Source organism: Delphinus delphis, chromosome 6 (genome assembly GCF_949987515.2).
Source record: "Delphinus delphis chromosome 6, mDelDel1.2, whole genome shotgun sequence".
In the NCBI taxonomy this organism is placed as follows: domain Eukaryota; kingdom Metazoa; phylum Chordata; class Mammalia; order Artiodactyla; family Delphinidae; genus Delphinus; species Delphinus delphis.
In genome coordinates, this window is record NC_082688.1 from 71,105,853 (window position 1) to 71,113,798 (window position 7,946).

Sequence of the window (7,946 nt, forward strand, 5' to 3'; positions counted from 1 at the left end):
TTAGTTTCCTTTTCTGATTTTCTGAACCGCAGAATTTATTGGGTGACATCAAAGCTAAGAGCAAGGTCCTGATGTTAACTCTCGATTTTACTCCTTCCTGTTTGACCTATCTTGGGCAACATAGCTGACTGTAAAATGTCCCAATCTCCTCATCTGGCAATTGGGACGATAATAATGATACCTAGCTCAGAGGATTGTTGGGTGAGGAGGGAGGTAGATTAAAAAATAGGAGAGAACACAACTACATCGCTTCAACAATGAGTAGCATTAAGCTTCTACAAATGAAACCTATGAAGTTTTTAAAGATTTACAATTTAGATGATAAAACAACTCATTTGTTCTTGGAAAATAGCACTATACCATACAACCCTGTGCTTCAGACTTGAAGATATGATGTCCTTAGGTGAGGTCAGCTATTTACTCTCCAGCCTGTGGTGTTCTCATATCAATACTTGCACTGTGCCATTTACACATTCCTCAGAATGGGTCAGCTCTGTAAGGAGTGATTTTTAAAGCTTCCATTTGAGGGCAATGCCTACTTCTGTGGGAATTGAAATACCACAAATGTCCAGTTACACAAGGAACCTTTTTCCAGAACTTGATTTAAATTGTACCATGTTTCCAATGTATTCCAGTGACGTGGCAGCTCTCCTTATTGATTGGTACCCCAGGCAGATGCCATCTTGACCTATGCTGAGCACTTTATATTAGACATTTCATTACGTTGCATTAATCTTCTCAAATATCTTGAGAAGAATACTTAACACCAATTTTATACATGAGCAAACAACCTGAAAAAGCTTAAGTAATACTCCCAAGTTGTCTTAACTGGTGTGTGGTATAAAACTCAAACTTCAGCCTAGATTAGTGTAAATACAAAAGTAGTTTACATTCTTCCATGTTGTTTGTCTTTCTAAAGTATATATATGTTACATTTTATATATATATATGTGAGTGTATATATGTGTGTATGTATCAATAAGTATATGTGTATATGTACAGAATATAAATGTAATTTTACAATTAATGGACAAATATATATATGTTATATTTGGACTATATTTTAAAAATTACATTTATATTATATTTTATTATTATTATTAATTTTTTTTTTTTTTGCGGTACGCGGGCCTGTCACTGTTGTGGCCTCTCCCGTTGCGGAGCACAGGCTCCGGACGTGCAGGCTCAGTGGCCATGGCTCACGGGCCCAGCCGCTCTGCGGCATGTGGGATCTTCCCGGACTGGGGCATAAACCCGTGTCCCCTGCATCGGCAGGCGGACTCTCAACCACTGCGCCACCAGGGAAGCCCTATAGTATATTTTAAAACAGATCCAAATTAAATATGTTGATGAAGAAAATACACAGATACAACTGTTTGCCTGCAGAGGAAGTTCTGTTTTCTTGCTGAATAATGCAATAAATGTGCTAAAGCAGAGCCAGCATGCCCACCTGTTTTATTAGGTTGGCAAGCCAGAATAAAACACCAAATTACTGTCTAGAAACAAAACATATTTTTACCTAGAGCTGTTTTAACTAAGTGGAAAGCACCCTGGCCCATTTAATATGTGAGGTTTTTTCCCCATTTCTTATAAGATTGAATTAGGTAAAGACTATATTATTATTTGTATTTATAAGAAATCAATCCCCTGAGCAGACTAAGCTACTAATTTACATAAAGTTACTCTTTCAAAATATAAGTAAAAGCAAAAGGGATAGTATGCATTATTATTTCATTTCTATGCAAATATATAAAAATTCCTCCAGGTAACCCAGTTGATGTTTGCCATGTCTCCTTTTCTTTAATGCTATCCAGATTGAATGCTCTTTCTTCAAAATTTTCAAACTTGAGCAATCTCATTAACAGAATGGTGACTGAAAAAAAAAGCATTGAAATAATTATCACTGAAGCTTTGTACAAGTGAGCACTACCTTCATAATCAATAAGAAGCATTTATTGCATGCCTCTTGTGTCTGGGGTATTGTGCTGAGCAGGAGTAAAGCATGTTTCCCACCCTTTTTGAAAGTAGAGCTTCATGGGGGAAGGACAGAAGGTCTTCCTAGTCTGAGAGGGAGGGATGTGGGAATGACGGAGGTGGACAGCACAGAAAGACTAGGCCCTGATCTAGATGTCCATATTTCTCAAAACTTTGCCTGCACAGTGCTTTGTTACATAAAATATAGCTAACATGCTCCAGGCATTTCAAGGAGAGAAAATGGTCCTGGATAGCCATGGAAACACATTTCTTCCCATCTTTTGGTAGTTCATCAAGAAGCTGGTTCAGCAGGTCTGAGTTGTTCTAGAGAACAACAGGATGATACTAGAGGCTGAACCCCTTCCCCATTCCAATCATTTCTAATAGGGCCACGCCCCTCACCAGGAAGCCATGTTGGTTTTTTGGGAGCCTGTGCATTCCTTGTAATACTGTTTTATTTCCTTTTTCTCTATATAAAGGGTTGTGGAGTCAGATTCCTTCTCTGGAGCTTTTCCATGTTGTGTACAATATAGCTGTGCCTGGCCTAAGCACAGCTACCTCTGTGATACAAGCAAGAGTTTGAGAGTTTGTGTGTGCTCTGCTACTCCTTTGGTTTAAGTTAAAAAAAAAATAAAAAACATCTTACTGAACCGTGCTAATGCTATGTGAGATTGTGCTCCCTTCACATGACACATTTCTTTGTAAAATGCCATGTATGATCAAGTAGGGCAAAGAGCACCAAATTAGCGACAATTAGAGTCGTAGCAAAAATAATCTTTTCTTCAAAGTCTGGCATGTCACCTATGCTCAGAACCAAAGGACCAACTAATTCACAACCTGTGGATGTCTTGCTTGCTATGAAGGGACACATTTAAGAACCCAGATCATGAAATAAACTTTGATTCAGACACATCAAAGTGGAAGTTTTTTGAGAATACATCAGCAGAAGTGTTAATGTTAGATAACAATATGTTATAAATTTTAACACTGACCTTTAATGTTCCAAGAGCAGGAATTGCCTGAGGCTTGCTACTGTCTTTGCCTCAAGTTCTAGCTGAACAAGCTTTCATTTGGCTCTCCAGGCGCACTACTGATGAAGTCACTTTGAGAAATGTCAGATATGGATAAAACATTTTCACACACATTACGCCTGACAGGAAAACCTGGTGGGCTGATGTCAAAAACATGAAACCACATCCTGGACTTTTTTGAAATGCTTTGCCTGTCCCTTCTACAAATATAGAGCCATTTAAGATTACCTTCCTGGCTGAGACCTGGATGTACTTCAAAGGACATGTAGGGTTGATAGCATTGATCACTTCTGGGGCTCTGAGATAGAAATGTTGCTTTTCAAAATCTGGAGACCAAAAGGAAAAATTATGATGTTTACTTCCCACAGAGTTGTATAGTTCTATGAAAATTGCAAGCAGAGGGTAAAAGAAAAGATATACATGTAAAAAAAAATTGCTTGGAGTGTAAAGGCTCTTTGGCAATGACAGCCATTTTAGCTCAGTGAAGTATATAACTAGCCAGTTGAGTGCTTTTCCCATATTAAAATGTACTTGTTTTAAAAAGTCAAACAATATAAAAAGACATACAATAAAACAGAACTGCTTCCTTAGTCCCCTTTATTAGTTTCTTTGGTATACTTACACAGTTTCTATATGCAAATATAAGGAAATAGGCATGAAATTTTATTCTTATCCCCACACTTCTTTTATATGATTCAAAAGATAGCTCCTTGCTTCTTTCATATAACAATGTATACTGGAGTTTTTTTGTGTGTGTCTGGTGTTAGGGAGTGTTCTAATTTCATTCTTTTACATGTAGCTGTCCAGTTTTCCCAGCACCACTTGAGGAGGCTGTCTTTTCTCCATTTTATATTCTTGCCTCCTTTATCAAAGATAAGGTGACCATATGTGCGTGGGTTTATCTCTGGGCTTTCTATCCTGTTCCATTGATCTATATTTCTGTTTTTGTGCCAGTACCACACTGTCTTGATTACTGTAGCTTTGTAGTATAGTCTGAAGTCAGGGAGCATGATTCCTCCAGCTCCGTTTTTCTTTCTCAAGATTGCTTTGGCTATTCGGGGACTTTTGTGTTTCCATAAAAATTGTGAAATTTTTTGTTCTAGTTCTGTGAAAAATGCCAGTGGTAGTTTGATAACGATTGCATTGAATCTGTAGATTGCTTTGGGTAGTATAGTCATTTTCACAATGTCAATTCTTCCAATCCAAGAACATGGTATATCTCTCCATCTATTTGTATCATCTTTAATTTCTTTCATCAGTGTCTTCTAGTTTTCTGCATACAGGTCTTTTGTCTCCTTAAGTAGCTTTATTCCTAGGTATTTTATTCTTTTTGTTGGTGTGGTAAATGGGAGTGTTTTCTTAATCTCACTTTCAGATTTTTCGTCATTAGTGTATAGAAATGCAAGAGATTTCGGAGCATTAATTTTGTACCCTGCTACTTTACCAAATTCATTGATTAGCTCTAGTAGTTTTCTGGTAGCATCTTTCGGATTCTCTATGTATAGTATCATGTCATCTGTAAACAGTGACAGCTTTACTTCTTTTTTTCCAATTTGGATTCCTTTTATTTTTTTTCCTTCTCTGATTGCTGTGGCTAAAACTTCCAAAACTGTGTTGAGTAATAGTGGTGAGAGTGGGAAACCTTGTCTTATTCCTGATCTTAGTGGAAATGGTTTCAGTTTTTCACCATTGAGAACGATGTTGGCTATGGGTTTGTCATATATGGCCTTTATTATGTTGAGGTAAGTTCCCTCTGTGCCTACTTTCTGGAGGGTTTTTATCATAAATGGGTGTTGAATGTTGTCAGAAGCTTCTTCTGCATCTGTTGAGATGATCATATGGTTTTTATTCTTCAATTTGTTAATATAGTATATCACACTGATTGATTGACATATATTGAAGAATCTTTGCATTCCTGGGATAAACCCCACTTGATCATGGTGTATGATCCTTTTAATGTGCTGTTGGATTCTGTTTGCTAGTATTTTGTTGAGGATTTTTGCATCTATGTTCATCAGTGATATTGGCCTGTAGTTTTCTTTCTTTGTGACATATTTGTCTGGTTTTGGTATCAGGGTGATGGTGGCCTTGTAGAATGAGTTTGGGAGTGTTCCTCCCTCTGCTATATTTTGGAAGAGTTTGAGAAGGATAGGTGTTAGCTCTTCTCTAAATGTTTGGTAGAATTCACCTGTGAAGCCATCTGGTCCTGGGCTTTTGTTTGTTGGAAGATTTTTAATCACAGCAAAGGAAACTATAAACAAGACGAAAAGACAACCCTCAGAATGGGAGAAAAAGTTGCAAATGAAGCAACTGACAAAGGATTAATCTCCAAAATTTACAAGCAGCTAATACAGCTCAATATCAAAAACACAAACAACCTAGTCCAAAAATGGGTAGAAGACCTAAACAGACATTTCTCCAAAGAAGATATACAGATTGCCAACAAACACATGAAAGAATGCTCAACATCATTAATCATTGGAGAAATGCAAATCAAAACTACAATGAGATATCATCTCACACCAGTCAGAATGACTATCATCACAAAATCTACAAACAATAAATGCTGGAGAGGGTGTGGAGGAAAGGGAACCCTCTTGCACTGTTGGTGGGAATGTACATTGATCCAGCCACTGTGGAGAACTGTATGGAGGTTCCTTAAAAAACTAAAAATAGAACTACCATATGACCCAGCAATCCCACTACTGGGCATATACCCTGAGAAAACCATAATTCAAAAAGAGTCATGTACCACAATGTTCACTGCAGCTGTATTTACAATAGCCAGGACATGGAAGCAACCTAAGTGTCCATCGACAGATGAATGGATAAAGAAGATGTGGCTCATATATACACTGGAATATTACTCAGCCATAAAAAGAAACAAAATAGGGTTATTTGTTGTGAGGTGGATGGACCTAGAGTCTGTCATACAGAGCGAAGTAACTCGGAAAGAGAAAAACAAATACTGTATGCTAACACATATATATGGAATCTTAAAAAAAAAAAAAAGTCATGAAGAACCTAGAGGCAAGATGGGAATAAAGACGCAGACCTACTAGAGAATGGACTTGAGGACATGGTGGGGGCGGGAAGGGTAAGCTAGGACAAAGTGAGAGAGTGGCATGGTCATATATACCCTATGAAATGTAAAATAGGTAGCTAGTGGGAAGCAGCCACGTAGCACAAGGAGATAAGCTCGGTGCTTTGAGATCACCTAGAGGGGTGGGATAGGGAGAGTGGGAGGGAGGGAGATGCAAGAGGGAAGAGATATAGGGATATATGTATATGTATAGCTGATTCATATTGTTATAGAGCAGAAACTAAGATACCATTGTAAAACAATTATACTCCAATAAAGATGTTAAGAAAAAAATGTATACAGGAGATATTTTCATATCAAACTCAAAGAGATTGCTTTTTTCCCCAGCAACTTTAAAAAATAACTGCATAGTATTCCAGTCTATGGATGGGTAACAAGTTAAGTGGACTCCTATTGAAGGCCATCTGTGTGATTGATAATTTTATGTGTTTGCAAACAGTGTTGCATTGGATGACTGAGTATTTGTTGTTTGCTTGTGTACAATGGTATCTGTAGGATAAATTACATAAAATTGAAACTAGGTTAATTTATAATTTGAAAGGTTTTGCCAAATTGCTCTCAATAGTTTAAGCTATTTTGTGGTCTTAGCAGCAATTTATGAATATCATTAATAGAATGTCTCAAAAGTATTTTGGACTTTAACAGATTAAAAACGTTTGGGTTTTTTGGATAAAAATATCGATATAGTTTTAATCTGAATTTTTTTAATGATAAACATCTCTTCAGATGCTTAGGGGACATTCATATTTTCTTATTTATTTTTCTGTGAACTATGAACTGTCTACTTTTGGTGTATTCATTTTTCTATTGGATTGCTATTCTTTTTCTTACAGACTTTCTTAGGAACTCTTTCTATTTTAGGGAGGTTAGAATATTATTTTGGGGATTTATGTTTTTCTTCTTACTTTTGACTTAGGGTGATTTTTTTTGTACTGCAGAGTGTTTTTTTTTCATTATTATCTTTACATAGTAAAATACATTAATCTTTTCTTCTATGGCTTCTGAACTTTGAGTACAAGTTAGAGGGGCCTTGCCTACAATGACTGCTTTTTAAACAATAAAGTAATTGTTCCAAGTTTTATTTTAGTGGTTTGTTATATATTTTAATTATAATTAATAAGTAAAATTATTAATGGTATTAAAATAAAGATATAAACAAAGTAAAATGAAATGATAAAGTATTAATACAAATGAATTAAAAATATGTAATCATTAATATGCAACTATTAATAAACATCAAATATATATATTTACACCTTTGACACAAGATTTGCAAATTTTATTTTATTTATTTATTTATTCTTTTTGTGGTACACGGGCCTCTCACTGTTGTGGCCTCTCCTGTTGCGGAGCACAGGCTCCGGACACGCAGGCTCGGTGGCCATGGCTCACGGGCTCAGCTGCTCTGCGGCATGTGGGATCTTCCCGGACCGGGGCACGAACCCGTGTCCCCTGCATCGGCAGGCGGACTCTCAACCACTGCGCCACCAGGGAAGCCCCATCATAACTTTTAATTCTATTGGATTGATCTATATATCTATCCTTATGCCAGTACCACACTATCTGGGAAGTATGAATCCTCCTTTATGCTTTTTTTTTTTTTTTAGTAGGATTGTTTTGGTTACTCTGGACTCCTTGGAATTCCATATGAACTTTAGAATCAGCTTGTTAATTTCTAAAAAAAAAATAACAGCTGGGATTTTCATAGGGATTGCACTGACTCTGTAGATCAGTTTGGGATATATTGCCTTCTGAACAATGTTAAGTCTTCTGATCCATGATCGTGGAATGCTTTTGCATTTATTTAGATCTTCATTCATTTCTTTCAACAATGTTTT